The sequence below is a fragment of the Hoplias malabaricus genome, chromosome 15 (assembly GCF_029633855.1).
Source record: "Hoplias malabaricus isolate fHopMal1 chromosome 15, fHopMal1.hap1, whole genome shotgun sequence".
Taxonomy (NCBI): domain Eukaryota; kingdom Metazoa; phylum Chordata; class Actinopteri; order Characiformes; family Erythrinidae; genus Hoplias; species Hoplias malabaricus.
The window spans coordinates 23,154,322-23,181,035 of record NC_089814.1 but is presented as its reverse complement, the minus strand read 5'-3'; the positions used below and the strand labels follow the sequence as shown (position 1 = coordinate 23,181,035).

The 26,714-nt window shown below is 53.9% G+C and overlaps 41 non-coding genes across 41 annotated transcripts; 12 read left to right on the top strand and 29 right to left on the bottom strand.

Moving 5' to 3' along the window:
* The first annotated feature begins 397 nt into the window (after window positions 1–397).
* trnaa-agc (transfer RNA alanine (anticodon AGC)) lies at window positions 398–470 on the top strand. The gene has a single exon. It is a non-coding gene; the product is annotated as a tRNA-Ala (tRNA).
* An 81-nt stretch (window positions 471–551) lies between these two features.
* Window positions 552–625, bottom strand: trnai-aau (transfer RNA isoleucine (anticodon AAU)). Its single transcript has one exon. It is a non-coding gene; the product is annotated as a tRNA-Ile (tRNA).
* A 117-nt stretch (window positions 626–742) lies between these two features.
* Window positions 743–815, bottom strand: trnav-aac (transfer RNA valine (anticodon AAC)). The gene has a single exon. It is a non-coding gene; the product is annotated as a tRNA-Val (tRNA).
* Window positions 816–1,609: 794 nt separating this feature from the next.
* trnaa-agc (transfer RNA alanine (anticodon AGC)) lies at window positions 1,610–1,682 on the top strand. The gene has a single exon. It is a non-coding gene; the product is annotated as a tRNA-Ala (tRNA).
* An 81-nt stretch (window positions 1,683–1,763) lies between these two features.
* trnai-aau (transfer RNA isoleucine (anticodon AAU)) lies at window positions 1,764–1,837 on the bottom strand. Its single transcript has one exon. It is a non-coding gene; the product is annotated as a tRNA-Ile (tRNA).
* Window positions 1,838–2,822: 985 nt separating this feature from the next.
* On the top strand, window positions 2,823–2,895 carry trnaa-agc (transfer RNA alanine (anticodon AGC)). The gene has a single exon. It is a non-coding gene; the product is annotated as a tRNA-Ala (tRNA).
* Window positions 2,896–2,976: 81 nt separating this feature from the next.
* Window positions 2,977–3,050, bottom strand: trnai-aau (transfer RNA isoleucine (anticodon AAU)). Its single transcript has one exon. It is a non-coding gene; the product is annotated as a tRNA-Ile (tRNA).
* A 117-nt stretch (window positions 3,051–3,167) lies between these two features.
* On the bottom strand, window positions 3,168–3,240 carry trnav-aac (transfer RNA valine (anticodon AAC)). The gene has a single exon. It is a non-coding gene; the product is annotated as a tRNA-Val (tRNA).
* A 794-nt stretch (window positions 3,241–4,034) lies between these two features.
* Window positions 4,035–4,107, top strand: trnaa-agc (transfer RNA alanine (anticodon AGC)). Its single transcript has one exon. It is a non-coding gene; the product is annotated as a tRNA-Ala (tRNA).
* Window positions 4,108–4,188: 81 nt separating this feature from the next.
* On the bottom strand, window positions 4,189–4,262 carry trnai-aau (transfer RNA isoleucine (anticodon AAU)). Its single transcript has one exon. It is a non-coding gene; the product is annotated as a tRNA-Ile (tRNA).
* Window positions 4,263–4,379: 117 nt separating this feature from the next.
* On the bottom strand, window positions 4,380–4,452 carry trnav-aac (transfer RNA valine (anticodon AAC)). The gene has a single exon. It is a non-coding gene; the product is annotated as a tRNA-Val (tRNA).
* A 948-nt stretch (window positions 4,453–5,400) lies between these two features.
* trnai-aau (transfer RNA isoleucine (anticodon AAU)) lies at window positions 5,401–5,474 on the bottom strand. The gene has a single exon. It is a non-coding gene; the product is annotated as a tRNA-Ile (tRNA).
* A 117-nt stretch (window positions 5,475–5,591) lies between these two features.
* Window positions 5,592–5,664, bottom strand: trnav-aac (transfer RNA valine (anticodon AAC)). Its single transcript has one exon. It is a non-coding gene; the product is annotated as a tRNA-Val (tRNA).
* Window positions 5,665–6,612: 948 nt separating this feature from the next.
* trnai-aau (transfer RNA isoleucine (anticodon AAU)) lies at window positions 6,613–6,686 on the bottom strand. The gene has a single exon. It is a non-coding gene; the product is annotated as a tRNA-Ile (tRNA).
* A 117-nt stretch (window positions 6,687–6,803) lies between these two features.
* On the bottom strand, window positions 6,804–6,876 carry trnav-aac (transfer RNA valine (anticodon AAC)). Its single transcript has one exon. It is a non-coding gene; the product is annotated as a tRNA-Val (tRNA).
* Window positions 6,877–9,036: 2,160 nt separating this feature from the next.
* On the bottom strand, window positions 9,037–9,110 carry trnai-aau (transfer RNA isoleucine (anticodon AAU)). The gene has a single exon. It is a non-coding gene; the product is annotated as a tRNA-Ile (tRNA).
* A 117-nt stretch (window positions 9,111–9,227) lies between these two features.
* Window positions 9,228–9,300, bottom strand: trnav-aac (transfer RNA valine (anticodon AAC)). The gene has a single exon. It is a non-coding gene; the product is annotated as a tRNA-Val (tRNA).
* Window positions 9,301–10,248: 948 nt separating this feature from the next.
* Window positions 10,249–10,322, bottom strand: trnai-aau (transfer RNA isoleucine (anticodon AAU)). The gene has a single exon. It is a non-coding gene; the product is annotated as a tRNA-Ile (tRNA).
* A 117-nt stretch (window positions 10,323–10,439) lies between these two features.
* Window positions 10,440–10,512, bottom strand: trnav-aac (transfer RNA valine (anticodon AAC)). The gene has a single exon. It is a non-coding gene; the product is annotated as a tRNA-Val (tRNA).
* Window positions 10,513–12,518: 2,006 nt separating this feature from the next.
* trnaa-agc (transfer RNA alanine (anticodon AGC)) lies at window positions 12,519–12,591 on the top strand. The gene has a single exon. It is a non-coding gene; the product is annotated as a tRNA-Ala (tRNA).
* A 1,139-nt stretch (window positions 12,592–13,730) lies between these two features.
* On the top strand, window positions 13,731–13,803 carry trnaa-agc (transfer RNA alanine (anticodon AGC)). Its single transcript has one exon. It is a non-coding gene; the product is annotated as a tRNA-Ala (tRNA).
* Window positions 13,804–13,884: 81 nt separating this feature from the next.
* trnai-aau (transfer RNA isoleucine (anticodon AAU)) lies at window positions 13,885–13,958 on the bottom strand. The gene has a single exon. It is a non-coding gene; the product is annotated as a tRNA-Ile (tRNA).
* A 1,329-nt stretch (window positions 13,959–15,287) lies between these two features.
* On the bottom strand, window positions 15,288–15,360 carry trnav-aac (transfer RNA valine (anticodon AAC)). The gene has a single exon. It is a non-coding gene; the product is annotated as a tRNA-Val (tRNA).
* Window positions 15,361–16,154: 794 nt separating this feature from the next.
* trnaa-agc (transfer RNA alanine (anticodon AGC)) lies at window positions 16,155–16,227 on the top strand. The gene has a single exon. It is a non-coding gene; the product is annotated as a tRNA-Ala (tRNA).
* Window positions 16,228–17,520: 1,293 nt separating this feature from the next.
* Window positions 17,521–17,594, bottom strand: trnai-aau (transfer RNA isoleucine (anticodon AAU)). Its single transcript has one exon. It is a non-coding gene; the product is annotated as a tRNA-Ile (tRNA).
* Window positions 17,595–17,711: 117 nt separating this feature from the next.
* Window positions 17,712–17,784, bottom strand: trnav-aac (transfer RNA valine (anticodon AAC)). The gene has a single exon. It is a non-coding gene; the product is annotated as a tRNA-Val (tRNA).
* A 794-nt stretch (window positions 17,785–18,578) lies between these two features.
* trnaa-agc (transfer RNA alanine (anticodon AGC)) lies at window positions 18,579–18,651 on the top strand. Its single transcript has one exon. It is a non-coding gene; the product is annotated as a tRNA-Ala (tRNA).
* Window positions 18,652–18,732: 81 nt separating this feature from the next.
* Window positions 18,733–18,806, bottom strand: trnai-aau (transfer RNA isoleucine (anticodon AAU)). Its single transcript has one exon. It is a non-coding gene; the product is annotated as a tRNA-Ile (tRNA).
* Window positions 18,807–18,923: 117 nt separating this feature from the next.
* On the bottom strand, window positions 18,924–18,996 carry trnav-aac (transfer RNA valine (anticodon AAC)). The gene has a single exon. It is a non-coding gene; the product is annotated as a tRNA-Val (tRNA).
* A 948-nt stretch (window positions 18,997–19,944) lies between these two features.
* trnai-aau (transfer RNA isoleucine (anticodon AAU)) lies at window positions 19,945–20,018 on the bottom strand. Its single transcript has one exon. It is a non-coding gene; the product is annotated as a tRNA-Ile (tRNA).
* Window positions 20,019–20,135: 117 nt separating this feature from the next.
* Window positions 20,136–20,208, bottom strand: trnav-aac (transfer RNA valine (anticodon AAC)). The gene has a single exon. It is a non-coding gene; the product is annotated as a tRNA-Val (tRNA).
* A 794-nt stretch (window positions 20,209–21,002) lies between these two features.
* trnaa-agc (transfer RNA alanine (anticodon AGC)) lies at window positions 21,003–21,075 on the top strand. The gene has a single exon. It is a non-coding gene; the product is annotated as a tRNA-Ala (tRNA).
* Window positions 21,076–21,156: 81 nt separating this feature from the next.
* On the bottom strand, window positions 21,157–21,230 carry trnai-aau (transfer RNA isoleucine (anticodon AAU)). The gene has a single exon. It is a non-coding gene; the product is annotated as a tRNA-Ile (tRNA).
* A 117-nt stretch (window positions 21,231–21,347) lies between these two features.
* On the bottom strand, window positions 21,348–21,420 carry trnav-aac (transfer RNA valine (anticodon AAC)). Its single transcript has one exon. It is a non-coding gene; the product is annotated as a tRNA-Val (tRNA).
* A 794-nt stretch (window positions 21,421–22,214) lies between these two features.
* trnaa-agc (transfer RNA alanine (anticodon AGC)) lies at window positions 22,215–22,287 on the top strand. Its single transcript has one exon. It is a non-coding gene; the product is annotated as a tRNA-Ala (tRNA).
* A 272-nt stretch (window positions 22,288–22,559) lies between these two features.
* Window positions 22,560–22,632, bottom strand: trnav-aac (transfer RNA valine (anticodon AAC)). The gene has a single exon. It is a non-coding gene; the product is annotated as a tRNA-Val (tRNA).
* A 949-nt stretch (window positions 22,633–23,581) lies between these two features.
* Window positions 23,582–23,655, bottom strand: trnai-aau (transfer RNA isoleucine (anticodon AAU)). Its single transcript has one exon. It is a non-coding gene; the product is annotated as a tRNA-Ile (tRNA).
* A 984-nt stretch (window positions 23,656–24,639) lies between these two features.
* trnaa-agc (transfer RNA alanine (anticodon AGC)) lies at window positions 24,640–24,712 on the top strand. Its single transcript has one exon. It is a non-coding gene; the product is annotated as a tRNA-Ala (tRNA).
* Window positions 24,713–25,851: 1,139 nt separating this feature from the next.
* On the top strand, window positions 25,852–25,924 carry trnaa-agc (transfer RNA alanine (anticodon AGC)). Its single transcript has one exon. It is a non-coding gene; the product is annotated as a tRNA-Ala (tRNA).
* An 81-nt stretch (window positions 25,925–26,005) lies between these two features.
* On the bottom strand, window positions 26,006–26,079 carry trnai-aau (transfer RNA isoleucine (anticodon AAU)). The gene has a single exon. It is a non-coding gene; the product is annotated as a tRNA-Ile (tRNA).
* A 117-nt stretch (window positions 26,080–26,196) lies between these two features.
* On the bottom strand, window positions 26,197–26,269 carry trnav-aac (transfer RNA valine (anticodon AAC)). Its single transcript has one exon. It is a non-coding gene; the product is annotated as a tRNA-Val (tRNA).
* Between the last annotated feature and the right edge of the window lie 445 nt (window positions 26,270–26,714).

Sequence of the window (26,714 nt, the reverse complement as noted above, 5' to 3'; positions counted from 1 at the left end):
GGACTTTTAGCTTGAGTCTAAGCTGTGCATGGGCTTGTCTGTGGTAGCAACTGAAGTTCAGAGGGTGGTGAGCTACATCGCCCCTCCTGGTCCCAACATGGAACAGCGCACTCAGTAAGATCACTTCAACTTAAGCAGCCCTGAAGGGCACAGAGACGTTGCCTATGACCGCACTTTAAGGCATCTTGATTGAGCCATGGACCTTTAAAGCATTCAGCTGCGCCTCGTCCGGATGAGCTATCCATCGTCCAAGGCCTTGCGCTTGCGCGTGCCAGCTGGCGCGTACGCCGACCATGCTCTGTGTCGTTAGCCCTGTACCATGTGAGCCAAGAAGTCCCTGGGCTTTGGAGACGGGTATGTCTTTGGCATCAAATGATACGAGCGCAGCAAAGGAAAAGGGGAATTAGCTCAAATGGTAGAGCGCTCGCTTAGCATGCGAGAGGTAGCGGGATCGATGCCCGCATTCTCCAGCAAGAGCTTTTATCCAAGGTCCACGCAAAGAGACTGACAGAGGCCACGGCGCTTGCTGGGTTAACGTGAAAAAGCTGTTTTGGCCCGTACGGGGATCGAACCCGCGACCTTGGCGTTATTAGCACCACGCTCTAACCAACTGAGCTAACCGGCCTCGGGGACCGAGCGCCCGTCAAGCAGGAACGACAAAGGAGCTCCCAGTGACGACGATCGATGAACATGCAAGAAAAATGTTTCTCTCGGGCCGTGAAAAACAGAAGAGGAGCTCTCGTGTTTCTGCCCGGTTTCGAACCGGGGACCTTTCGCGTGTTAGGCGAACGTGATAACCACTACACTACAGAAACCAGCTACACTCCTCGAGGCCACCTTGAGATTCCACAGGCCACATGGGACCAGTACAGCTTGACTTTGGACTGACGTACTGATCAATTCTTTACATGGTGAAATACACCTGCACTTTACCGTGAGCCAGGACCCTGCGTCTTGGAGACTTGGCCGTACCGAAATCAGCCACTTTGCCCGTGGCGCAGTGGCCCTTTCTTTGATTTTCCAGCGAGGCGCTGAACACATTACTCCGACAGCAGTCACAATCGCAGGGCAGTTTTCCAATCCGACCGCATGGACTTTGTCCAGAAGCTCCCCCCTCGTTAGGGCAGAGGAGACCGACTTCCCACGTGAAAGGCAGATCTGCTCCCCACGAAACTAATGAAAATGGCTTGATGGCCTGTGCCATACGCTGCTGGACTTTTAGCTTGAGTCTAAGCTGTGCATGGGCTTGTCTGTGGTAGCAACTGAAGTTCAGAGGGTGGTGAGCTACATCGCCCCTCCTGGTCCCAACATGGAACAGCGCACTCAGTAAGATCACTTCAACTTAAGCAGCCCTGAAGGGCACAGAGACGTTGCCTATGACCGCACTTTAAGGCATCTTGATTGAGCCATGGACCTTTAAAGCATTCAGCTGCGCCTCGTCCGGATGAGCTATCCATCGTCCAAGGCCTTGCGCTTGCGCGTGCCAGCTGGCGCGTACGCCGACCATGCTCTGTGTCGTTAGCCCTGTACCATGTGAGCCAAGAAGTCCCTGGGCTTTGGAGACGGGTATGTCTTTGGCATCAAATGATACGAGCGCAGCAAAGGAAAAGGGGAATTAGCTCAAATGGTAGAGCGCTCGCTTAGCATGCGAGAGGTAGCGGGATCGATGCCCGCATTCTCCAGCAAGAGCTTTTATCCAAGGTCCACGCAAAGAGACTGACAGAGGCCACGGCGCTTGCTGGGTTAACGTGAAAAAGCTGTTTTGGCCCGTACGGGGATCGAACCCGCGACCTTGGCGTTATTAGCACCACGCTCTAACCAACTGAGCTAACCGGCCTCGGGGACCGAGCGCCCGTCAAGCAGGAACGACAAAGGAGCTCCCAGTGACGACGATCGATGAACATGCAAGAAAAATGTTTCTCTCGGGCCGTGAAAAACAGAAGAGGAGCTCTCGTGTTTCTGCCCGGTTTCGAACCGAGAAACCTTTCGCGTGTTAGGCGAACGTGATAACCACTACACTACAGAAACCAGCTACACTCCTCGAGGCCACCTTGAGATTCCACAGGCCACATGGGACCAGTACAGCTTGACTTTGGACTGACGTACTGATCAATTCTTTACATGGTGAAATACACCTGCACTTTACCGTGAGCCAGGACCCTGCGTCTTGGAGACTTGGCCGTACCGAAATCAGCCACTTTGCCCGTGGCGCAGTGGCCCTTTCTTTGATTTTCCAGCGAGGCGCTGAACACATTACTCCGACAGCAGTCACAATCGCAGGGCAGTTTTCCAATCCGACCGCATGGACTTTGTCCAGAAGCTCCCCCCTCGTTAGGGCAGAGGAGACCGACTTCCCACGTGAAAGGCAGATCTGCTCCCCACGAAACTAATGAAAATGGCTTGATGGCCTGTGCCATACGCTGCTGGACTTTTAGCTTGAGTCTAAGCTGTGCATGGGCTTGTCTGTGGTAGCAACTGAAGTTCAGAGGGTGGTGAGCTACATCGCCCCTCCTGGTCCCAACATGGAACAGCGCACTCAGTAAGATCACTTCAACTTAAGCAGCCCTGAAGGGCACAGAGACGTTGCCTATGACCGCACTTTAAGGCATCTTGATTGAGCCATGGACCTTTAAAGCATTCAGCTGCGCCTCGTCCGGATGAGCTATCCATCGTCCAAGGCCTTGCGCTTGCGCGTGCCAGCTGGCGCGTACGCCGACCATGCTCTGTGTCGTTAGCCCTGTACCATGTGAGCCAAGAAGTCCCTGGGCTTTGGAGACGGGTATGTCTTTGGCATCAAATGATACGAGCGCAGCAAAGGAAAAGGGGAATTAGCTCAAATGGTAGAGCGCTCGCTTAGCATGCGAGAGGTAGCGGGATCGATGCCCGCATTCTCCAGCAAGAGCTTTTATCCAAGGTCCACGCAAAGAGACTGACAGAGGCCACGGCGCTTGCTGGGTTAACGTGAAAAAGCTGTTTTGGCCCGTACGGGGATCGAACCCGCGACCTTGGCGTTATTAGCACCACGCTCTAACCAACTGAGCTAACCGGCCTCGGGGACCGAGCGCCCGTCAAGCAGGAACGACAAAGGAGCTCCCAGTGACGACGATCGATGTACATGCAAGAAAAATGTTTCTCTCGGGCCGTGAAAAACAGAAGAGGAGCTCTCGTGTTTCTGCCCGGTTTCGAACCGGGGACCTTTCGCGTGTTAGGCGAACGTGATAACCACTACACTACAGAAACCAGCTACACTCCTCGAGGCCACCTTGAGATTCCACAGGCCACATGGGACCAGTACAGCTTGACTTTGGACTGACGTACTGATCAATTCTTTACATGGTGAAATACACCTGCACTTTACCGTGAGCCAGGACCCTGCGTCTTGGAGACTTGGCCGTACCGAAATCAGCCACTTTGCCCGTGGCGCAGTGGCCCTTTCTTTGATTTTCCAGCGAGGCGCTGAACACATTACTCCGACAGCAGTCACAATCGCAGGGCAGTTTTCCAATCCGACCGCATGGACTTTGTCCAGAAGCTCCCCCCTCGTTAGGGCAGAGGAGACCGACTTCCCACGTGAAAGGCAGATCTGCTCCCCACGAAACTAATGAAAATGGCTTGATGGCCTGTGCCATACGCTGCTGGACTTTTAGCTTGAGTCTAAGCTGTGCATGGGCTTGTCTGTGGTAGCAACTGAAGTTCAGAGGGTGGTGAGCTACATCGCCCCTCCTGGTCCCAACATGGAACAGCGCACTCAGTAAGATCACTTCAACTTAAGCAGCCCTGAAGGGCACAGAGACGTTGCCTATGACCGCACTTTAAGGCATCTTGATTGAGCCATGGACCTTTAAAGCATTCAGCTGCGCCTCGTCCGGATGAGCTATCCATCGTCCAAGGCCTTGCGCTTGCGCGTGCCAGCTGGCGCGTACGCCGACCATGCTCTGTGTCGTTAGCCCTGTACCATGTGAGCCAAGAAGTCCCTGGGCTTTGGAGACGGGTATGTCTTTGGCATCAAATGATACGAGCGCAGCAAAGGAAAAGGGGAATTAGCTCAAATGGTAGAGCGCTCGCTTAGCATGCGAGAGGTAGCGGGATCGATGCCCGCATTCTCCAGCAAGAGCTTTTATCCAAGGTCCACGCAAAGAGACTGACAGAGGCCACGGCGCTTGCTGGGTTAACGTGAAAAAGCTGTTTTGGCCCGTACGGGGATCGAACCCGCGACCTTGGCGTTATTAGCACCACGCTCTAACCAACTGAGCTAACCGGCCTCGGGGACCGAGCGCCCGTCAAGCAGGAACGACAAAGGAGCTCCCAGTGACGACGATCGATGAACATGCAAGAAGAATGTTTCTCTCGGGCCGTGAAAAACAGAAGAGGAGCTCTCGTGTTTCTGCCCGGTTTCGAACCGGGGACCTTTCGCGTGTTAGGCGAACGTGATAACCACTACACTACAGAAACCAGCTACACTCCTCGAGGCCACCTTGAGATTCCACAGGCCACATGGGACCAGTACAGCTTGACTTTGGACTGACGTACTGATCAATTCTTTACATGGTGAAATACACCTGCACTTTACCGTGAGCCAGGACCCTGCGTCTTGGAGACTTGGCCGTACCGAAATCAGCCACTTTGCCCGTGGCGCAGTGGCCCTTTCTTTGATTTTCCAGCGAGGCGCTGAACACATTACTCCGACAGCAGTCACAATCGCAGGGCAGTTTTCCAATCCGACCGCATGGACTTTGTCCAGAAGCTCCCCCCTCGTTAGGGCAGAGGAGACCGACTTCCCACGTGAAAGGCAGATCTGCTCCCCACGAAACTAATGAAAATGGCTTGATGGCCTGTGCCATACGCTGCTGGACTTTTAGCTTGAGTCTAAGCTGTGCATGGGCTTGTCTGTGGTAGCAACTGAAGTTCAGAGGGTGGTGAGCTACATCGCCCCTCCTGGTCCCAACATGGAACAGCGCACTCAGTAAGATCACTTCAACTTAAGCAGCCCTGAAGGGCACAGAGACGTTGCCTATGACCGCACTTTAAGGCATCTTGATTGAGCCATGGACCTTTAAAGCATTCAGCTGCGCCTCGTCCGGATGAGCTATCCATCGTCCAAGGCCTTGCGCTTGCGCGTGCCAGCTGGCGCGTACGCCGACCATGCTCTGTGTCGTTAGCCCTGTACCATGTGAGCCAAGAAGTCCCTGGGCTTTGGAGACGGGTATGTCTTTGGCATCAAATGATACGAGCGCAGCAAAGGAAAAGGGGTATTAGCTCAAATGGTAGAGCGCTCGCTTAGCATGCGAGAGGTAGCGGGATCGATGCCCGCATTCTCCAGCAAGAGCTTTTATCCAAGGTCCACGCAAAGAGACTGACAGAGGCCACGGCGCTTGCTGGGTTAACGTGAAAAAGCTGTTTTGGCCCGTACGGGGATCGAACCCGCGACCTTGGCGTTATTAGCACCACGCTCTAACCAACTGAGCTAACCGGCCTCGGGGACCGAGCGCCCGTCAAGCAGGAACGACAAAGGAGCTCCCAGTGACGACGATCGATGTACATGCAAGAAAAATGTTTCTCTCGGGCCGTGAAAAACAGAAGAGGAGCTCTCGTGTTTCTGCCCGGTTTCGAACCGGGGACCTTTCGCGTGTTAGGCGAACGTGATAACCACTACACTACAGAAACCAGCTACACTCCTCGAGGCCACCTTGAGATTCCACAGGCCACATGGGACCAGTACAGCTTGACTTTGGACTGACGTACTGATCAATTCTTTACATGGTGAAATACACCTGCACTTTACCGTGAGCCAGGACCCTGCGTCTTGGAGACTTGGCCGTACCGAAATCAGCCACTTTGCCCGTGGCGCAGTGGCCCTTTCTTTGATTTTCCAGCGAGGCGCTGAACACATTACTCCGACAGCAGTCACAATCGCAGGGCAGTTTTCCAATCCGACCGCATGGACTTTGTCCAGAAGCTCCCCCCTCGTTAGGGCAGAGGAGACCGACTTCCCACGTGAAAGGCAGATCTGCTCCCCACGAAACTAATGAAAATGGCTTGATGGCCTGTGCCATACGCTGCTGGACTTTTAGCTTGAGTCTAAGCTGTGCATGGGCTTGTCTGTGGTAGCAACTGAAGTTCAGAGGGTGGTGAGCTACATCGCCCCTCCTGGTCCCAACATGGAACAGCGCACTCAGTAAGATCACTTCAACTTAAGCAGCCCTGAAGGGCACAGAGACGTTGCCTATGACCGCACTTTAAGGCATCTTGATTGAGCCATGGACCTTTAAAGCATTCAGCTGCGCCTCGTCCGGATGAGCTATCCATCGTCCAAGGCCTTGCGCTTGCGCGTGCCAGCTGGCGCGTACGCCGACCATGCTCTGTGTCGTTAGCCCTGTACCATGTGAGCCAAGAAGTCCCTGGGCTTTGGAGACGGGTATGTCTTTGGCATCAAATGATACGAGCGCAGCAAAGGAAAAGGGGTATTAGCTCAAATGGTAGAGCGCTCGCTTAGCATGCGAGAGGTAGCGGGATCGATGCCCGCATTCTCCAGCAAGAGCTTTTATCCAAGGTCCACGCAAAGAGACTGACAGAGGCCACGGCGCTTGCTGGGTTAACGTGAAAAAGCTGTTTTGGCCCGTACGGGGATCGAACCCGCGACCTTGGCGTTATTAGCACCACGCTCTAACCAACTGAGCTAACCGGCCTCGGGGACCGAGCGCCCGTCAAGCAGGAACGACAAAGGAGCTCCCAGTGACGACGATCGATGTACATGCAAGAAAAATGTTTCTCTCGGGCCGTGAAAAACAGAAGAGGAGCTCTCGTGTTTCTGCCCGGTTTCGAACCGGGGACCTTTCGCGTGTTAGGCGAACGTGATAACCACTACACTACAGAAACCAGCTACACTCCTCGAGGCCACCTTGAGATTCCACAGGCCACATGGGACCAGTACAGCTTGACTTTGGACTGACGTACTGATCAATTCTTTACATGGTGAAATACACCTGCACTTTACCGTGAGCCAGGACCCTGCGTCTTGGAGACTTGGCCGTACCGAAATCAGCCACTTTGCCCGTGGCGCAGTGGCCCTTTCTTTGATTTTCCAGCGAGGCGCTGAACACATTACTCCGACAGCAGTCACAATCGCAGGGCAGTTTTCCAATCCGACCGCATGGACTTTGTCCAGAAGCTCCCCCCTCGTTAGGGCAGAGGAGACCGACTTCCCACGTGAAAGGCAGATCTGCTCCCCACGAAACTAATGAAAATGGCTTGATGGCCTGTGTCATACGCTGCTGGACTTTTAGCTTGAGTCTAAGCTGTGCATGGGCTTGTCTGTGGTAGCAACTGAAGTTCAGAGGGTGGTGAGCTACATCGCCCCTCCTGGTCCCAACATGGAACAGCGCACTCAGTAAGATCACTTCAACTTAAGCAGCCCTGAAGGGCACAGAGACGTTGCCTATGACCGCACTTTAAGGCATCTTGATTGAGCCATGGACCTTTAAAGCATTCAGCTGCGCCTCGTCCGGATGAGCTATCCATCGTCCAAGGCCTTGCGCTTGCGCGTGCCAGCTGGCGCGTACGCCGACCATGCTCTGTGTCGTTAGCCCTGTACCATGTGAGCCAAGAAGTCCCTGGGCTTTGGAGACGGGTATGTCTTTGGCATCAAATGATACGAGCGCAGCAAAGGAAAAGGGGAATTAGCTCAAATGGTATAGCGCTCGCTTAGCATGCGAGAGGTAGCGGGATCGATGCCCGCATTCTCCAGCAAGAGCTTTTATCCAAGGTCCACGCAAAGAGACTGACAGAGGCCACGGCGCTTGCTGGGTTAACGTGAAAAAGCTGTTTTGGCCCGTACGGGGATCGAACCCGCAACCTTGGCGTTATTAGCACCACGCTCTAACCAACTGAGCTAACCGGCCTCGGGGACCGAGCGCCCGTCAAGCAGGAACGACAAAGGAGCTCCCAGTGACGACGATCGATGTACATGCAAGAAAAATGTTTCTCTCGGGCCGTGAAAAACAGAAGAGGAGCTCTCGTGTTTCTGCCCGGTTTCGAACCGGGGACCTTTCGCGTGTTAGGCAAACGTGATAACCACTACACTACAGAAACCAGCTACACTCCTCGAGGCCACCTTGAGATTCCACAGGCCACATGGGACCAGTACAGCTTGACTTTGGACTGACGTACTGATCAATTCTTTACATGGTGAAATACACCTGCACTTTACCGTGAGCCAGGACCCTGCGTCTTGGAGACTTGGCCGTACCGAAATCAGCCACTTTGCCCGTGGCGCAGTGGCCCTTTCTTTGATTTTCCAGCGAGGCGCTGAACACATTACTCCGACAGCAGTCACAATCGCAGGGCAGTTTTCCAATCCGACCGCATGGACTTTGTCCAGAAGCTCCCCCCTCGTTAGGGCAGAGGAGACCGACTTCCCACGTGAAAGGCAGATCTGCTCCCCACGAAACTAATGAAAATGGCTTGATGGCCTGTGCCATACGCTGCTGGACTTTTAGCTTGAGTCTAAGCTGTGCATGGGCTTGTCTGTGGTAGCAACTGAAGTTCAGAGGGTGGTGAGCTACATCGCCCCTCCTGGTCCCAACATGGAACAGCGCACTCAGTAAGATCACTTCAACTTAAGCAGCCCTGAAGGGCACAGAGACGTTGCCTATGACCGCACTTTAAGGCATCTTGATTGAGCCATGGACCTTTAAAGCATTCAGCTGCGCCTCGTCCGGATGAGCTATCCATCGTCCAAGGCCTTGCGCTTGCGCGTGCCAGCTGGCGCGTACGCCGACCATGCTCTGTGTCGTTAGCCCTGTACCATGTGAGCCAAGAAGTCCCTGGGCTTTGGAGACGGGTATGTCTTTGGCATCAAATGATACGAGCGCAGCAAAGGAAAAGGGGTATTAGCTCAAATGGTAGAGCGCTCGCTTAGCATGCGAGAGGTAGCGGGATCGATGCCCGCATTCTCCAGCAAGAGCTTTTATCCAAGGTCCACGCAAAGAGACTGACAGAGGCCACGGCGCTTGCTGGGTTAACGTGAAAAAGCTGTTTTGGCCCGTACGGGGATCGAACCCGCGACCTTGGCGTTATTAGCACCACGCTCTAACCAACTGAGCTAACCGGCCTCGGGGACCGAGCGCCCGTCAAGCAGGAACGACAAAGGAGCTCCCAGTGACGACGATCGATGTACATGCAAGAAAAATGTTTCTCTCGGGCCGTGAAAAACAGAAGAGGAGCTCTCGTGTTTCTGCCCGGTTTCGAACCGGGGACCTTTCGCGTGTTAGGCGAACGTGATAACCACTACACTACAGAAACCAGCTACACTCCTCGAGGCCACCTTGAGATTCCACAGGCCACATGGGACCAGTACAGCTTGACTTTGGACTGACGTACTGATCAATTCTTTACATGGTGAAATACACCTGCACTTTACCGTGAGCCAGGACCCTGCGTCTTGGAGACTTGGCCGTACCGAAATCAGCCACTTTGCCCGTGGCGCAGTGGCCCTTTCTTTGATTTTCCAGCGAGGCGCTGAACACATTACTCCGACAGCAGTCACAATCGCAGGGCAGTTTTCCAATCCGACCGCATGGACTTTGTCCAGAAGCTCCCCCCTCGTTAGGGCAGAGGAGACCGACTTCCCACGTGAAAGGCAGATCTGCTCCCCACGAAACTAATGAAAATGGCTTGATGGCCTGTGCCATACGCTGCTGGACTTTTAGCTTGAGTCTAAGCTGTGCATGGGCTTGTCTGTGGTAGCAACTGAAGTTCAGAGGGTGGTGAGCTACATCGCCCCTCCTGGTCCCAACATGGAACAGCGCACTCAGTAAGATCACTTCAACTTAAGCAGCCCTGAAGGGCACAGAGACGTTGCCTATGACCGCACTTTAAGGCATCTTGATTGAGCCATGGACCTTTAAAGCATTCAGCTGCGCCTCGTCCGGATGAGCTATCCATCGTCCAAGGCCTTGCGCTTGCGCGTGCCAGCTGGCGCGTACGCCGACCATGCTCTGTGTCGTTAGCCCTGTACCATGTGAGCCAAGAAGTCCCTGGGCTTTGGAGACGGGTATGTCTTTGGCATCAAATGATACGAGCGCAGCAAAGGAAAAGGGGTATTAGCTCAAATGGTAGAGCGCTCGCTTAGCATGCGAGAGGTAGCGGGATCGATGCCCGCATTCTCCAGCAAGAGCTTTTATCCAAGGTCCACGCAAAGAGACTGACAGAGGCCACGGCGCTTGCTGGGTTAACGTGAAAAAGCTGTTTTGGCCCGTACGGGGATCGAACCCGCGACCTTGGCGTTATTAGCACCACGCTCTAACCAACTGAGCTAACCGGCCTCGGGGACCGAGCGCCCGTCAAGCAGGAACGACAAAGGAGCTCCCAGTGACGACGATCGATGTACATGCAAGAAAAATGTTTCTCTCGGGCCGTGAAAAACAGAAGAGGAGCTCTCGTGTTTCTGCCCGGTTTCGAACCGGGGACCTTTCGCGTGTTAGGCGAACGTGATAACCACTACACTACAGAAACCAGCTACACTCCTCGAGGCCACCTTGAGATTCCACAGGCCACATGGGACCAGTACAGCTTGACTTTGGACTGACGTACTGATCAATTCTTTACATGGTGAAATACACCTGCACTTTACCGTGAGCCAGGACCCTGCGTCTTGGAGACTTGGCCGTACCGAAATCAGCCACTTTGCCCGTGGCGCAGTGGCCCTTTCTTTGATTTTCCAGCGAGGCGCTGAACACATTACTCCGACAGCAGTCACAATCGCAGGGCAGTTTTCCAATCCGACCGCATGGACTTTGTCCAGAAGCTCCCCCCTCGTTAGGGCAGAGGAGACCGACTTCCCACGTGAAAGGCAGATCTGCTCCCCACGAAACTAATGAAAATGGCTTGATGGCCTGTGTCATACGCTGCTGGACTTTTAGCTTGAGTCTAAGCTGTGCATGGGCTTGTCTGTGGTAGCAACTGAAGTTCAGAGGGTGGTGAGCTACATCGCCCCTCCTGGTCCCAACATGGAACAGCGCACTCAGTAAGATCACTTCAACTTAAGCAGCCCTGAAGGGCACAGAGACGTTGCCTATGACCGCACTTTAAGGCATCTTGATTGAGCCATGGACCTTTAAAGCATTCACCTGCGCCTCGTCCGGATGAGCTATCCATCGTCCAAGGCCTTGCGCTTGCGCGTGCCAGCTGGCGCGTACGCCGACCATGCTCTGTGTCGTTAGCCCTGTACCATGTGAGCCAAGAAGTCCCTGGGCTTTGGAGACGGGTATGTCTTTGGCATCAAATGATACGAGCGCAGCAAAGGAAAAGGGGAATTAGCTCAAATGGTATAGCGCTCGCTTAGCATGCGAGAGGTAGCGGGATCGATGCCCGCATTCTCCAGCAAGAGCTTTTATCCAAGGTCCACGCAAAGAGACTGACAGAGGCCACGGCGCTTGCTGGGTTAACGTGAAAAAGCTGTTTTGGCCCGTACGGGGATCGAACCCGCAACCTTGGCGTTATTAGCACCACGCTCTAACCAACTGAGCTAACCGGCCTCGGGGACCGAGCGCCCGTCAAGCAGGAACGACAAAGGAGCTCCCAGTGACGACGATCGATGTACATGCAAGAAAAATGTTTCTCTCGGGCCGTGAAAAACAGAAGAGGAGCTCTCGTGTTTCTGCCCGGTTTCGAACCGGGGACCTTTCGCGTGTTAGGCAAACGTGATAACCACTACACTACAGAAACCAGCTACACTCCTCGAGGCCACCTTGAGATTCCACAGGCCACATGGGACCAGTACAGCTTGACTTTGGACTGACGTACTGATCAATTCTTTACATGGTGAAATACACCTGCACTTTACCGTGAGCCAGGACCCTGCGTCTTGGAGACTTGGCCGTACCGAAATCAGCCACTTTGCCCGTGGCGCAGTGGCCCTTTCTTTGATTTTCCAGCGAGGCGCTGAACACATTACTCCGACAGCAGTCACAATCGCAGGGCAGTTTTCCAATCCGACCGCATGGACTTTGTCCAGAAGCTCCCCCCTCGTTAGGGCAGAGGAGACCGACTTCCCACGTGAAAGGCAGATCTGCTCCCCACGAAACTAATGAAAATGGCTTGATGGCCTGTGTCATACGCTGCTGGACTTTTAGCTTGAGTCTAAGCTGTGCATGGGCTTGTCTGTGGTAGCAACTAAAGTTCAGAGGGTGGTGAGCTACATCGCCCCTCCTGGTCCCAACATGGAACAGCGCACTCAGTAAGATCACTTCAACTTAAGCAGCCCTGAAGGGCACAGAGACGTTGCCTATGACCGCACTTTAAGGCATCTTGATTGAGCCATGGACCTTTAAAGCATTCAGCTGCGCCTCGTCCGGATGAGCTATCCATCGTCCAAGGCCTTGCGCTTGCGCGTGTCAGCTGGCGCGTACGCCGACCATGCTCTGTGTCGTTAGCCCTGTACCATGTGAGCCAAGAAGTCCCTGGGCTTTGGAGACGGGTATGTCTTTGGCATCAAATGATACGAGCGCAGCAAAGGAAAAGGGGAATTAGCTCAAATGGTAGAGCGCTCGCTTAGCATGCGAGAGGTAGCGGGATCGATGCCCGCATTCTCCAGCAAGAGCTTTTATCCAAGGTCCACGCAAAGAGACTGACAGAGGCCACGGCGCTTGCTGGGTTAACGTGAAAAAGCTGTTTTAGCCCGTACGGGGATCGAACCCGCGACCTTGGCGTTATTAGCACCACGCTCTAACCAACTGAGCTAACCGGCCTCGGGGACCGAGCGCCCGTCAAGCAGGAACGACAAAGGAGCTCCCAGTGACGACGATCGATGTACATGCAAGAAAAATGTTTCTCTCGGGCCGTGAAAAACAGAAGAGGAGCTCTCGTGTTTCTGCCCGGTTTCGAACCGGGGACCTTTCGCGTGTTAGGCAAACGTGATAACCACTACACTACAGAAACCAGCTACACTCCTCGAGGCCACCTTGAGATTCCACAGGCCACATGGGACCAGTACAGCTTGACTTTGGACTGACGTACTGATCAATTCTTTACATGGTGAAATACACCTGCACTTTACCGTGAGCCAGGACCCTGCGTCTTGGAGACTTGGCCGTACCGAAATCAGCCACTTTGCCCGTGGCGCAGTGGCCCTTTCTTTGATTTTCCAGCGAGGCGCTGAACACATTACTCCGACAGCAGTCACAATCGCAGGGCAGTTTTCCAATCCGACCGCATGGACTTTGTCCAGAAGCTCCCCCCTCGTTAGGGCAGAGGAGACCGACTTCCCACGTGAAAGGCAGATCTGCTCCCCACGAAACTAATGAAAATGGCTTGATGGCCTGTGTCATACGCTGCTGGACTTTTAGCTTGAGTCTAAGCTGTGCATGGGCTTGTCTGTGGTAGCAACTAAAGTTCAGAGGGTGGTGAGCTACATCGCCCCTCCTGGTCCCAACATGGAACAGCGCACTCAGTAAGATCACTTCAACTTAAGCAGCCCTGAAGGGCACAGAGACGTTGCCTATGACCGCACTTTAAGGCATCTTGATTGAGCCATGGACCTTTAAAGCATTCAGCTGCGCCTCGTCCGGATGAGCTATCCATCGTCCAAGGCCTTGCGCTTGCGCGTGTCAGCTGGCGCGTACGCCGACCATGCTCTGTGTCGTTAGCCCTGTACCATGTGAGCCAAGAAGTCCCTGGGCTTTGGAGACGGGTATGTCTTTGGCATCAAATGATACGAGCGCAGCAAAGGAAAAGGGGAATTAGCTCAAATGGTAGAGCGCTCGCTTAGCATGCGAGAGGTAGCGGGATCGATGCCCGCATTCTCCAGCAAGAGCTTTTATCCAAGGTCCACGCAAAGAGACTGACAGAGGCCACGGCGCTTGCTGGGTTAACGTGAAAAAGCTGTTTTGGCCCGTACGGGGATCGAACCCGCGACCTTGGCGTTATTAGCACCACGCTCTAACCAACTGAGCTAACCGGCCTCGGGGACCGAACGCCCGTCAAGCAGGAACGACAAAGGAGCTCCCAGTGACGACGATCGATGTACATGCAAGAAGAATGTTTCTCTCGGGCCGTGAAAAACAGAAGAGGAGCTCTCGTGTTTCTGCCCGGTTTCGAATCGGGGACCTTTCGCGTGTTAGGCGAACGTGATAACCACTACACTACAGAAACCAGCTACACTCCTCGAGGCCACCTTGAGATTCCACAGGCCACATGGGACCAGTACAGCTTGACTTTGGACTGACGTACTGATCAATTCTTTACATGGTGAAATACACCTGCACTTTACCGTGAGCCAGGACCCTGCGTCTTGGAGACTTGGCCGTACCGAAATCAGCCACTTTGCCCGTGGCGCAGTGGCCCTTTCTTTGATTTTCCAGCGAGGCGCTGAACACATTACTCCGACAGCAGTCACAATCGCAGGGCAGTTTTCCAATCCGACCGCATGGACTTTGTCCAGAAGCTCCCCCCTCGTTAGGGCAGAGGAGACCGACTTCCCACGTGAAAGGCAGATCTGCTCCCCACGAAACTAATGAAAATGGCTTGATGGCCTGTGTCATACGCTGCTGGACTTTTAGCTTGAGTCTAAGCTGTGCATGGGCTTGTCTGTGGTAGCAACTGAAGTTCAGAGGGTGGTGAGCTACATCGCCCCTCCTGGTCCCAACATGGAACAGCGCACTCAGTAAGATCACTTCAACTTAAGCAGCCCTGAAGGGCACAGAGACGTTGCCTATGACCGCACTTTAAGGCATCTTGATTGAGCCATGGACCTTTAAAGCATTCACCTGCGCCTCGTCCGGATGAGCTATCCATCGTCCAAGGCCTTGCGCTTGCGCGTGCCAGCTGGCGCGTACGCCGACCATGCTCTGTGTCGTTAGCCCTGTACCATGTGAGCCAAGAAGTCCCTGGGCTTTGGAGACGGGTATGTCTTTGGCATCAAATGATACGAGCGCAGCAAAGGAAAAGGGGAATTAGCTCAAATGGTAGAGCGCTCGCTTAGCATGCGAGTGGTAGCGGGATCGATGCCCGCATTCTCCAGCAAGAGCTTTTATCCAAGGTCCACGCAAAGAGACTGACAGAGGCCACGGCGCTTGCTGGGTTAACGTGAAAAAGCTGTTTTGGCCCATACGGGGATCGAACCCGCGACCTTGGCGTTATTAGCACCACGCTCTAACCAACTGAGCTAACCGACCTCGGGGACCGAGCGCCCGTCAAGCAGGAACGACAAAGGAGCTCCCAGTGACGACGATCGATGTTTATGCAAGAAAAATGTTTCTCTCGGGCCGTGAAAAACAGAAGAGGAGCTCTCGTGTTTCTGCCCGGTTTCGAACCGGGGACCTTTCGCGTGTTAGGCGAACGTGATAACCACTACACTACAGAAACCAGCTACACTCCTTGAGGCCACCTTGAGATTCCACAGGCCACATGGGACCAGTACAGCTTGGCTTTGGACTGACGTACTGATCAATTCTTTACATGGTGAAATACACCTGCACTTTACCGTGAGCCAGGACCCTGCGTCTTGGAGACTTGGCCGTACCGAAATCAGCCACTTTGCCCGTGGCGCAGTGGCCCTTTCTTTGATTTTCCAGCGAGGCGCTGAACACATTACTCCGACAGCAGTCACAATCGCAGGGCAGTTTTCCAATCCGACCGCATGGACTTTGTCCAGAAGCTCCCCCCTCGTTAGGGCAGAGGAGACCGACTTCCCACGTGAAAGGCAGATCTGCTCCCCACGAAACTAATGAAAATGGCTTGATGGCCTGTGTCATACGCTGCTGGACTTTTAGCTTGAGTCTAAGCTGTGCATGGGCTTGTCTGTGGTAGCAACTGAAGTTCAGAGGGTGGTGAGCTACATCGCCCCTCCTGGTCCCAACATGGAACAGCGCACTCAGTAAGATCACTTCAACTTAAGCAGCCCTGAAGGGCACAGAGACGTTGCCTATGACCGCACTTTAAGGCATCTTGATTGAGCCATGGACCTTTAAAGCATTCACCTGCGCCTCGTCCGGATGAGCTATCCATCGTCCAAGGCCTTGCGCTTGCGCGTGCCAGCTGGCGCGTACGCCGACCATGCTCTGTGTCGTTAGCCCTGTACCATGTGAGCCAAGAAGTCCCTGGGCTTTGGAGACGGGTATGTCTTTGGCATCAAATGATACGAGCGCAGCAAAGGAAAAGGGGAATTAGCTCAAATGGTAGAGCGCTCGCTTAGCATGCGAGAGGTAGCGGGATCGATGCCCGCATTCTCCAGCAAGAGCTTTTATCCAAGGTCCACGCAAAGAGACTGACAGAGGCCACGGCGCTTGCTGGGTTAACGTGAAAAAGCTGTTTTGGCCCGTACGGGGATCGAACCCGCGACCTTGGCGTTATTAGCACCACGCTCTAACCGACTGAGCTAACCGGCCTCGGGGACCGAGCGCCCGTCAAGCAGGAATGACAAAGGAGCTCCCAGTGACGACGATCGATGTACATGCAAGAAAAATGTTTCTCTCGGGCCGTGAAAAACAGAAGAGGAGCTCTTGTGTTTCTGCCCGGTTTCGAACCGGGGACCTTTCGCGTGTTAGGCGAACATGATAACCACTACACTACAGAAACCAGCTACACTCCTCGAGGCCACCTTGAGATTCCACAGGCCACATGGGACCAGTACAGCTTGACTTTGGACTGACGTACTGATCAATTCTTTACATGGTGAAATACACCTGCACTTTACCGTGAGCCAGGACCCTGCGTCTTGGAGACTTGGCCGTACCGAAATCAGCCACTTTGCCCGTGGCGCAGTGGCCCTTTCTTTGATTTTCCAGCGAGGCGCTGAACACATTACTCCGACAGCAGTCACAATCGCAGGGCAGTTTTCCAATCCGACCGCATGGACTTTGTCCAGAAGCTCCCCCCTCGTTAGGGCAGAGGAGACCGACTTCCCACGTGAAAGGCAGATCTGCTCCCCACGAAACTAATGAAAATGGCTTGATGGCCTGTGTCATACGCTGCTGGACTTTTAGCTTGAGTCTAAGCTGTGCATGGGCTTGTCTGTGGTAGCAACTGAAGTTCAGAGGGTGGTGAGCTACATCGCCCCTCCTGGTCCCAACATGGAACAGCGCACTCAGTAAGATCACTTCAACTTAAGCAGCCCTGAAGGGCACAGAGACGTTGCCTATGACCGCACTTTAAGGCATCTTGATTGAGCCATGGACCTTTAAAGCATTCAGCTGCGCCTCGTCCGGATGAGCTATCCATCGTCCAAGGCCTTGCGCTTGCGCGTGCCAGCTGGCGCGTACGCCGACCATGCTCTGTGTCGTTAGCCCTGTACCATGTGAGCCAAGAAGTCCCTGGGCTTTGGAGACGGGTATGTCTTTGGCATCAAATGATACGAGCGCAGCAAAGGAAAAGGGGAATTAGCTCAAATGGTAGAGCGCTTGCTTGGCATGCGAGAGGTAGCGGGATCGATGCCCGCATTCTCCAGCAAGAGCTTTTATCCAAGGTCCACGCAAAGAGACTGACAGAGGCCACGGCGCTTGCTGGGTTAACGTGAAAAAGCTGTTTTGGCCCGTACGGGGATCGAACCCGCGACCTTGGCGTTATTAGCACCACGCTCTAACCAACTGAGCTAACCGGCCTCGGGGACCGAGCGCCCGTCAAGCAGGAACGACAAAGGAGCTCCCAGTGACGACGATCGATGTACATGCAAGAAAAATGTTTCTCTCGGGCCGTGAAAAACAGAAGAGGAGCTCTCGTGTTTCTGCCCGGTTTCGAACCGGGGACCTTTCGCGTGTTAGGCGAACGTGATAACCACTACACTACAGAAACCAGCTACACTCCTCGAGGCCACCTTGAGATTCCACAGGCCACATGGGACCAGTACAGCTTGACTTTGGACTGACGTACTGATCAATTCTTTACATGGTGAAATACACCTGCACTTTACCGTGAGCCAGGACCCTGCGTCTTGGAGACTTGGCCGTACCGAAATCAGCCACTTTGCCCGTGGCGCAGTGGCCCTTTCTTTGATTTTCCAGCGAGGCGCTGAACACATTACTCCGACAGCAGTCACAATCGCAGGGCAGTTTTCCAATCCGACCGCATGGACTTTGTCCAGAAGCTCCCCCCTCGTTAGGGCAGAGGAGACCGACTTCCCACGTGAAAGGCAGATCTGCTCCCCACGAAACTAATGAAAATGGCTTGATGGCCTGTGTCATACGCTGCTGGACTTTTAGCTTGAGTCTAAGCTGTGCATGGGCTTGTCTGTGGTAGCAACTGAAGTTCAGAGGGTGGTGAGCTACATCGCCCCTCCTGGTCCCAACATGGAACAGCGCACTCAGTAAGATCACTTCAACTTAAGCAGCCCTGAAGGGCACAGAGACGTTGCCTATGACCGCACTTTAAGGCATCTTGATTGAGCCATGGACCTTTAAAGCATTCAGCTGCGCCTCGTCCGGATGAGCTATCCATCGTCCAAGGCCTTGCGCTTGCGCGTGCCAGCTGGCGCGTATGCCGACCATGCTCTGTGTCGTTAGCCCTGTACCATGTGAGCCAAGAAGTCCCTGGGCTTTGGAGACGGGTATGTCTTTGGCATCAAATGATACGAGCGCAGCAAAGGAAAAGGGGAATTAGCTCAAATGGTAGAGCGCTCGCTTAGCATGCGAGAGGTAGCGGGATCGATGCCCGCATTCTCCAGCAAGAGCTTTTATCCAAGGTCCACGCAAAGAGACTGACAGAGGCCACGGCGCTTGCTGGGTTTACGTGAAAAAGCTGTTTTGGCCCGTACGGGGATCGAACCCGCGACCTTGGCGTTATTAGCACCACGCTCTAACCAACTGAGCTAACCGGCCTCGGGGACCGAGCGCCCGTCAAGCAGGAACGACAAAGGAGCTCCCAGTGACGACGATCGATGTACATGTAAGAAAAATGTTTCTCTCGGGCCGTGAAAAACAGAAGAGGAGCTCTCGTGTTTCTGCCCGGTTTCGAACCGGGGACCTTTCGCGTGTTAGGCGAACGTGATAACCACTACACTACAGAAACCAGCTACACTCCTCGAGGCCACCTTGAGATTCCACAGGCCACATGGGACCAGTACAGCTTGACTTTGGACTGACGTACTGATCAATTCTTTACATGGTGAAATACACCTGCACTTTACCGTGAGCCAGGACCCTGCGTCTTGGAGACTTGGCCGTACCGAAATCAGCCACTTTGCCCGTGGCGCAGTGGCCCTTTCTTTGATTTTCCAGCGAGGCGCTGAACACATTACTCCGACAGCAGTCACAATCGCAGGGCAGTTTTCCAATCCGACCGCATGGACTTTGTCCAGAAGCTCCCCCCTCGTTAGGGCAGAGGAGACCGACTTCCCACGTGAAAGGCAGATCTGCTCCCCACGAAACTAATGAAAATGGCTTGATGGCCTGTGTCATACGCTGCTGGACTTTTAGCTTGAGTCTAAGCTGTGCATGGGCTTGTCTGTGGTAGCAACTGAAGTTCAGAGGGTGGTGAGCTACATCGCCCCTCCTGGTCCCAACATGGAACAGCGCACTCAGTAAGATCACTTCAACTTAAGCAGCCCTGAAGGGCACAGAGACGTTGCCTATGACCGCACTTTAAGGCATCTTGATTGAGCCATGGACCTTTAAAGCATTCAGCTGCGCCTCGTCCGGATGAGCTATCCATCGTCCAAGGCCTTGCGCTTGCGCGTGCCAGCTGGCGCGTATGCCGACCATGCTCTGTGTCGTTAGCCCTGTACCATGTGAGCCAAGAAGTCCCTGGGCTTTGGAGACGGGTATGTCTTTGGCATCAAATGATACGAGTGCAGCAAAGGAAAAGGGGAATTAGCTCAAATGGTAGAGCGCTTGCTTAGCATGCGAGAGGTAGCGGGATCGATGCCCGCATTCTCCAGCAAGAGCTTTTATCCAAGGTCCACGCAAAGAGACTGACAGAGGCCACGGCGCTTGCTGGGTTAACGTGAAAAAGCTGTTTTGGCCCGTACGGGGATCGAACCCGCGACCTTGGCGTTATTAGCACCACGCTCTAACCAACTGAGCTAACCGGCCTCGGGGACCGAGCGCCCGTCAAGCAGGAACGACAAAGGAGCTCCCAGTGACGACGATCGATGTACATGCAAGAAAAATGTTTCTCTCGGGCCGTGAAAAACAGAAGAGGAGCTCTCGTGTTTCTGCCCGGTTTCGAACCGGGGACCTTTCGCGTGTTAGGCGAACGTGATAACCACTACACTACAGAAACCAGCTACACTCCTCGAGGCCACCTTGACATTCCACAGGCCACATGGGACCAGTACAGCTTGACTTTGGACTGACGTACTGATCAATTCTTTACATGGTGAAATACACCTGCACTTTACCGTGAGCCAGGACCCTGCGTCTTGGAGACTTGGCCGTACCGAAATCAGCCACTTTGCCCGTGGCGCAGTGGCCCTTTCTTTGATTTTCCAGCGAGGCGCTGAACACATTACTCCGACAGCAGTCACAATCGCAGGGCAGTTTTCCAATCCGACCGCATGGACTTTGTCCAGAAGCTCCCCCCTCGTTAGGGCAGAGGAGACCGACTTCCCACGTGAAAGGCAGATCTGCTCCCCACGAAACTAATGAAAATGGCTTGATGGCCTGTGTCATACGCTGCTGGACTTTTAGCTTGAGTCTAAGCTGTGCATGGGCTTGTCTGTGGTAGCAACTGAAGTTCAGAGGGTGGTGAGCTACATCGCCCCTCCTGGTCCCAACATGGAACAGCGCACTCAGTAAGATCACTTCAACTTAAGCAGCCCTGAAGGGCACAGAGACGTTGCCTATGACCGCACTTTAAGGCATCTTGATTGAGCCATGGACCTTTAAAGCATTCAGCTGCGCCTCGTCCGGATGAGCTATCCATCGTCCAAGGCCTTGCGCTTGCGCGTGCCAGCTGGCGCGTATGCCGACCATGCTCTGTGTCGTTAGCCCTGTACCATGTGAGCCAAGAAGTCCCTGGGCTTTGGAGACGGGTATGTCTTTGGCATCAAATGATACGAGCGCAGCAAAGGAAAAGGGGAATTAGCTCAAATGGTAGAGCGCTCGCTTAGCATGCGAGAGGTAGCGGGATCGATGCCCGCATTCTCCAGCAAGAGCTTTTATCCAAGGTCCACGCAAAGAGACTGACAGAGGCCACGGCGCTTGCTGGGTTAACGTGAAAAAGCTGTTTTGGCCCGTACGGGGATCGAACCCGCGACCTTGGCGTTATTAGCACCACGCTCTAACCAACTGAGCTAACCGGCCTTGGGGACCGAGCGCCCGTCAAGCAGGAACGACAAAGGAGCTCCCAGTGACGACGATCGATGTACATGCAAGAAAAATGTTTCTCTCGGGCCGTGAAAAACAGAAGAGGAGCTCTCGTGTTTCTGCCCGGTTTCGAACCGGGGACCTTTCGCGTGTTAGGCGAACGTGATAACCACTACACTACAGAAACCAGCTACACTCCTTGAGGCCACCTTGACATTCCACAGGCCACATGGGACCAGTACAGCTTGACTTTGGACTGACGTACTGATCAATTCTTTACATGGTGAAATACACCTGCACTTTACCGTGAGCCAGGACCCTGCGTCTTGGAGACTTGGCCGTACCGAAATCAGCCACTTTGCCCGTGGCGCAGTGGCCCTTTCTTTGATTTTCCAGCGAGGCGCTGAACACATTACTCCGACAGCAGTCACAATCGCAGGGCAGTTTTCCAATCCGACCGCATGGACTTTGTCCAGAAGCTCCCCCCTCGTTAGGGCAGAGGAGACCGACTTCCCACGTGAAAGGCAGATCTGCTCCCCACGAAACTAATGAAAATGGCTTGATGGCCTGTGTCATACGCTGCTGGACTTTTAGCTTGAGTCTAAGCTGTGCATGGGCTTGTCTGTGGTAGCAACTGAAGTTCAGAGGGTGGTGAGCTACATCGCCCCTCCTGGTCCCAACATGGAACAGCGCACTCAGTAAGATCACTTCAACTTAAGCAGCCCTGAAGGGCACAGAGACGTTGCCTATGACCGCACTTTAAGGCATCTTGATTGAGCCATGGACCTTTAAAGCATTCAGCTGCGCCTCGTCCGGATGAGCTATCCATCGTCCAAGGCCTTGCGCTTGCGCGTGCCAGCTGGCGCGTACGCCGACCATGCTCTGTGTCGTTAGCCCTGTACCATGTGAGCCAAGAAGTCCCTGGGCTTTGGAGACGGGTATGTCTTTGGCATCAAATGATACGAGCGCAGCAAAGGAAAAGGGGAATTAGCTCAAATGGTAGAGCGCTCGCTTAGCATGCGAGAGGTAGCGGGATCGATGCCCGCATTCTCCAGCAAGAGCTTTTATCCAAGGTCCACGCAAAGAGACTGACAGAGGCCACGGCGCTTGCTGGGTTAACGTGAAAAAGCTGTTTTGGCCCGTACGGGGATCGAACCCTCGACCTTGGCGTTATTAGCACCACGCTCTAACCAACTGAGCTAACCGGCCTCGGGGACCGAGCGCCCGTCAAGCAGGAACGACAAAGGAGCTCCCAGTGACGACGATCGATGTACATGCAAGAAAAATGTTTCTCTCGGGCCGTGAAAAACAGAAGAGGAGCTCTCGTGTTTCTGCCCGGTTTCGAACCGGGGACCTTTCGCGTGTTAGGCGAACGTGATAACCACTACACTACAGAAACCAGCTACACTCCTCGAGGCCACCTTGAGATTCCACAGGCCACATGGGACCAGTACAGCTTGACTTTGGACTGACGTACTGATCAATTCTTTACATGGTGAAATACACCTGCACTTTACCGTGAGCCAGGACCCTGCGTCTTGGAGACTTGGCCGTACCGAAATCAGCCACTTTGCCCGTGGCGCAGTGGCCCTTTCTTTGATTTTCCAGCGAGGCGCTGAACACATTACTCCGACAGCAGTCACAATCGCAGGGCAGTTTTCCAATCCGACCGCATGGACTTTGTCCAGAAGCTCCCCCCTCGTTAGGGCAGAGGAGACCTACTTCCCACGTGAAAGGCAGATCTGCTCCCCACGAAACTAATGAAAATGGCTTGATGGCCTGTGTCATACGCTGCTGGACTTTTAGCTTGAGTCTAAGCTGTGCATGGGCTTGTCTGTGGTAGCAACTGAAGTTCAGAGGGTGGTGAGCTACATCGCCCCTCCTGGTCCCAACATGGAACAGCGCACTCAGTAAGATCACTTCAACTTAAGCAGCCCTGAAGGGCACAGAGACGTTGCCTATGACCGCACTTTAAGGCATCTTGATTGAGCCATGGACCTTTAAAGCATTCAGCTGCGCCTCGTCCGGATGAGCTATCCATCGTCCAAGGCCTTGCGCTTGCGCGTGCCAGCTGGCGCGTACGCCGACCATGCTCTGTGTCGTTAGCCCTGTACCATGTGAGCCATGATAGTCCCTGGGCTTTGGAGACGGGTATGTCTTTGGCATCAAATGATACGAGCGCAGCAAAGGAAAAGGGGAATTAGCTCAAATGGTAGAGCGCTCGCTTAGCATGCGAGAGGTAGTGGGATCGATGCCTGCATTCTCCAGCAAGAGCTTTTATCCAAGGTCCACGCAAAGAGACTGACAGAGGCCACGGCGCTTGCTGGGTTAACGTGAAAAAGCTGTTTTGGCCCGTACGGGGATCGAACCCGCGACCTTGGCGTTATTAGCACCACGCTCTAACCAACTGAGCTAACCGGCCTCGGGGACCGAGCGCCCGTCAAGCAGGAACGACAAAGGAGCTCCCAGTGACGACGATCGATGTACATGCAAGAAAAATGTTTCTCTCGGGCCGTGAAAAACAGAAGAGGAGCTCTCGTGTTTCTGCCCGGTTTTGAACCGGGGACCTTTCGCGTGTTAGGCGAACGTGATAACCACTACACTACAGAAACCAGCTACACTCCTTGAGGCCACCTTGAGATTCCACAGGCCACATGGGACCAGTACAGCTTGACTTTGGACTGACGTACTGATCAATTCTTTACATGGTGAAATACACCTGCACTTTACCGTGAGCCAGGACCCTGCGTCTTGGAGACTTGGCCGTACCGAAATCAGCCACTTTGCCCGTGGCGCAGTGGCCCTTTCTTTGATTTTCCAGCGAGGCGCTGAACACATTACTCCGACAGCAGTCACAATCGCAGGGCAGTTTTCCAATCCGACCGCATGGACTTTGTCCAGAAGCTCCCCCCTCGTTAGGGCAGAGGAGACCGACTTCCCACGTGAAAGGCAGATCTGCTCCCCACGAAACTAATGAAAATGGCTTGATGGCCTGTGTCATACGCTGCTGGACTTTTAGCTTGAGTCTAAGCTGTGCATGGGCTTGTCTGTGGTAGCAACTGAAGTTCAGAGGGTGGTGAGCTACATCGCCCCTCCTGGTCCCAACATGGAACAGCGCACTCAGTAAGATCACTTCAACTTAAGCAGCCCTGAAGGGCACAGAGACGTTGCCTATGACCGCACTTTAAGGCATCTTGATTGAGCCATGGACCTTTAAAGCATTCAGCTGCGCCTCGTCCGGATGAGCTATCCATCGTCCAAGGCCTTGCGCTTGCGCGTGCCAGCTGGCGCGTACGCCGACCATGCTCTGTGTCGTTAGCCCTGTACCATGTGAGCCAAGAAGTCCCTGGGCTTTGGAGACGGGTATGTCTTTGGCATCAAATGATACGAGCGCAGCAAAGGAAAAGGGGAATTAGCTCAAATGGTAGAGCGCTCGCTTAGCATGCGAGAGGTAGCGGGATCGATGCCCGCATTCTCCAGCAAGAGCTTTTATCCAAGGTCCACGCAAAGAGACTGACAGAGGCCACGGCGCTTGCTGGGTTAACGTGAAAAAGCTGTTTTGGCCCGTACGGGGATCGAACGCTCGACCTTGGCGTTATTAGCACCACGCTCTAACCAACTGAGCTAACCGGCCTCGGGGACCGAGCGCCCGTCAAGCAGGAACGACAAAGGAGCTCCCAGTGACGACGATCGATGTACATGCAAGAAAAATGTTTCTCTCGGGCCGTGAAAAACAGAAGAGGAGCTCTCGTGTTTCTGCCCGGTTTCGAACCGGGGACCTTTCGCATGTTAGGCGAACGTGATAACCACTACACTACAGAAACCAGCTACACTCCTCGAGGCCACCTTGACATTCCACAGGCCACATGGGACCAGTACAGCTTGACTTTGGACTGACGTACTGATCAATTCTTTACATGGTGAAATACACCTGCACTTTACCGTGAGCCAGGACCCTGCGTCTTGGAGACTTGGCCGTACCGAAATCAGCCACTTTGCCCGTGGCGCAGTGGCCCTTTCTTTGATTTTCCAGCGAGGCGCTGAACACATTACTCCGACAGCAGTCACAATCGCAGGGCAGTTTTCCAATCCGACCGCATGGACTTTGTCCAGAAGCTCCCCCCTCGTTAGGGCAGAGGAGACCGACTTCCCACGTGAAAGGCAGATCTGCTCCCCACGAAACTAATGAAAATGGCTTGATGGCCTGTGTCATACGCTGCTGGACTTTTAGCTTGAGTCTAAGCTGTGCATGGGCTTGTCTGTGGTAGCAACTGAAGTTCAGAGGGTGGTGAGCTACATCGCCCCTCCTGGTCCCAACATGGAACAGCGCACTCAGTAAGATCACTTCAACTTAAGCAGCCCTGAAAGGCACAGAGACGTTGCCTATGACCGCACTTTAAGGCATCTTGATTGAGCCATGGACCTTTAAAGCATTCAGCTGCGCCTCGTCCGGATGAGCTATCCATCGTCCAAGGCCTTGCGCTTGCGCGTGCCAGCTGGCGCGTACGCCGACCATGCTCTGTGTCGTTAGCCCTGTACCATGTGAGCCAAGAAGTCCCTGGGCTTTGGAGACGGGTATGTCTTTGGCATCAAATGATACAAGCGCAGCAAAGGAAAAGGGGAATTAGCTCAAATGGTAGAGCGCTCGCTTAGCATGCGAGAGGTAGCGGGATCGATGCCCGCATTCTCCAGCAAGAGCTTTTATCCAAGGTCCACGCAAAGAGACTGACAGAGGCCACGGCGCTTGCTGGGTTAACGTGAAAAAGCTGTTTTGGCCCGTACGGGGATCGAACCCGCGACCTTGGCGTTATTAGCACCACGCTCTAACCAACTGAGCTAACCGGCCTCGGGGACCGAGCGCCCGTCAAGCAGGAACGACAAAGGAGCTCCCAGTGACGACGATCGATGTACATGCAAGAAAAATGTTTCTCTCGGGCCGTGAAAAACAGAAGAGGAGCTCTCGTGTTTCTGCCCGGTTTCGAACCGGGGACCTTTCGCGTGTTAGGCGAACGTGATAACCACTACACTACAGAAACCAGCTACACTCCTTGAGGCCACCTTGAGATTCCACAGGCCACATGGGACCAGTACAGCTTGACTTTGGACTGACGTACTGATCAATTCTTTACATGGTGAAATACACCTGCACTTTACCGTGAGCCAGGACCCTGCGTCTTGGAGACTTGGCCGTACCGAAATCAGCCACTTTGCCCGTGGCGCAGTGGCCCTTTCTTTGATTTTCCAGCGAGGCGCTGAACACATTACTCCGACAGCAGTCACAATCGCAGGGCAGTTTTCCAATCCGACCGCATGGACTTTGTCCAGAAGCTCCCCCCTCGTTAGGGCAGAGGAGACCGACTTCCCACGTGAAAGGCAGATCTGCTCCCCACGAAACTAATGAAAATGGCTTGATGGCCTGTGTCATACGCTGCTGGACTTTTAGCTTGAGTCTAAGCTGTGCATGGGCTTGTCTGTGGTAGC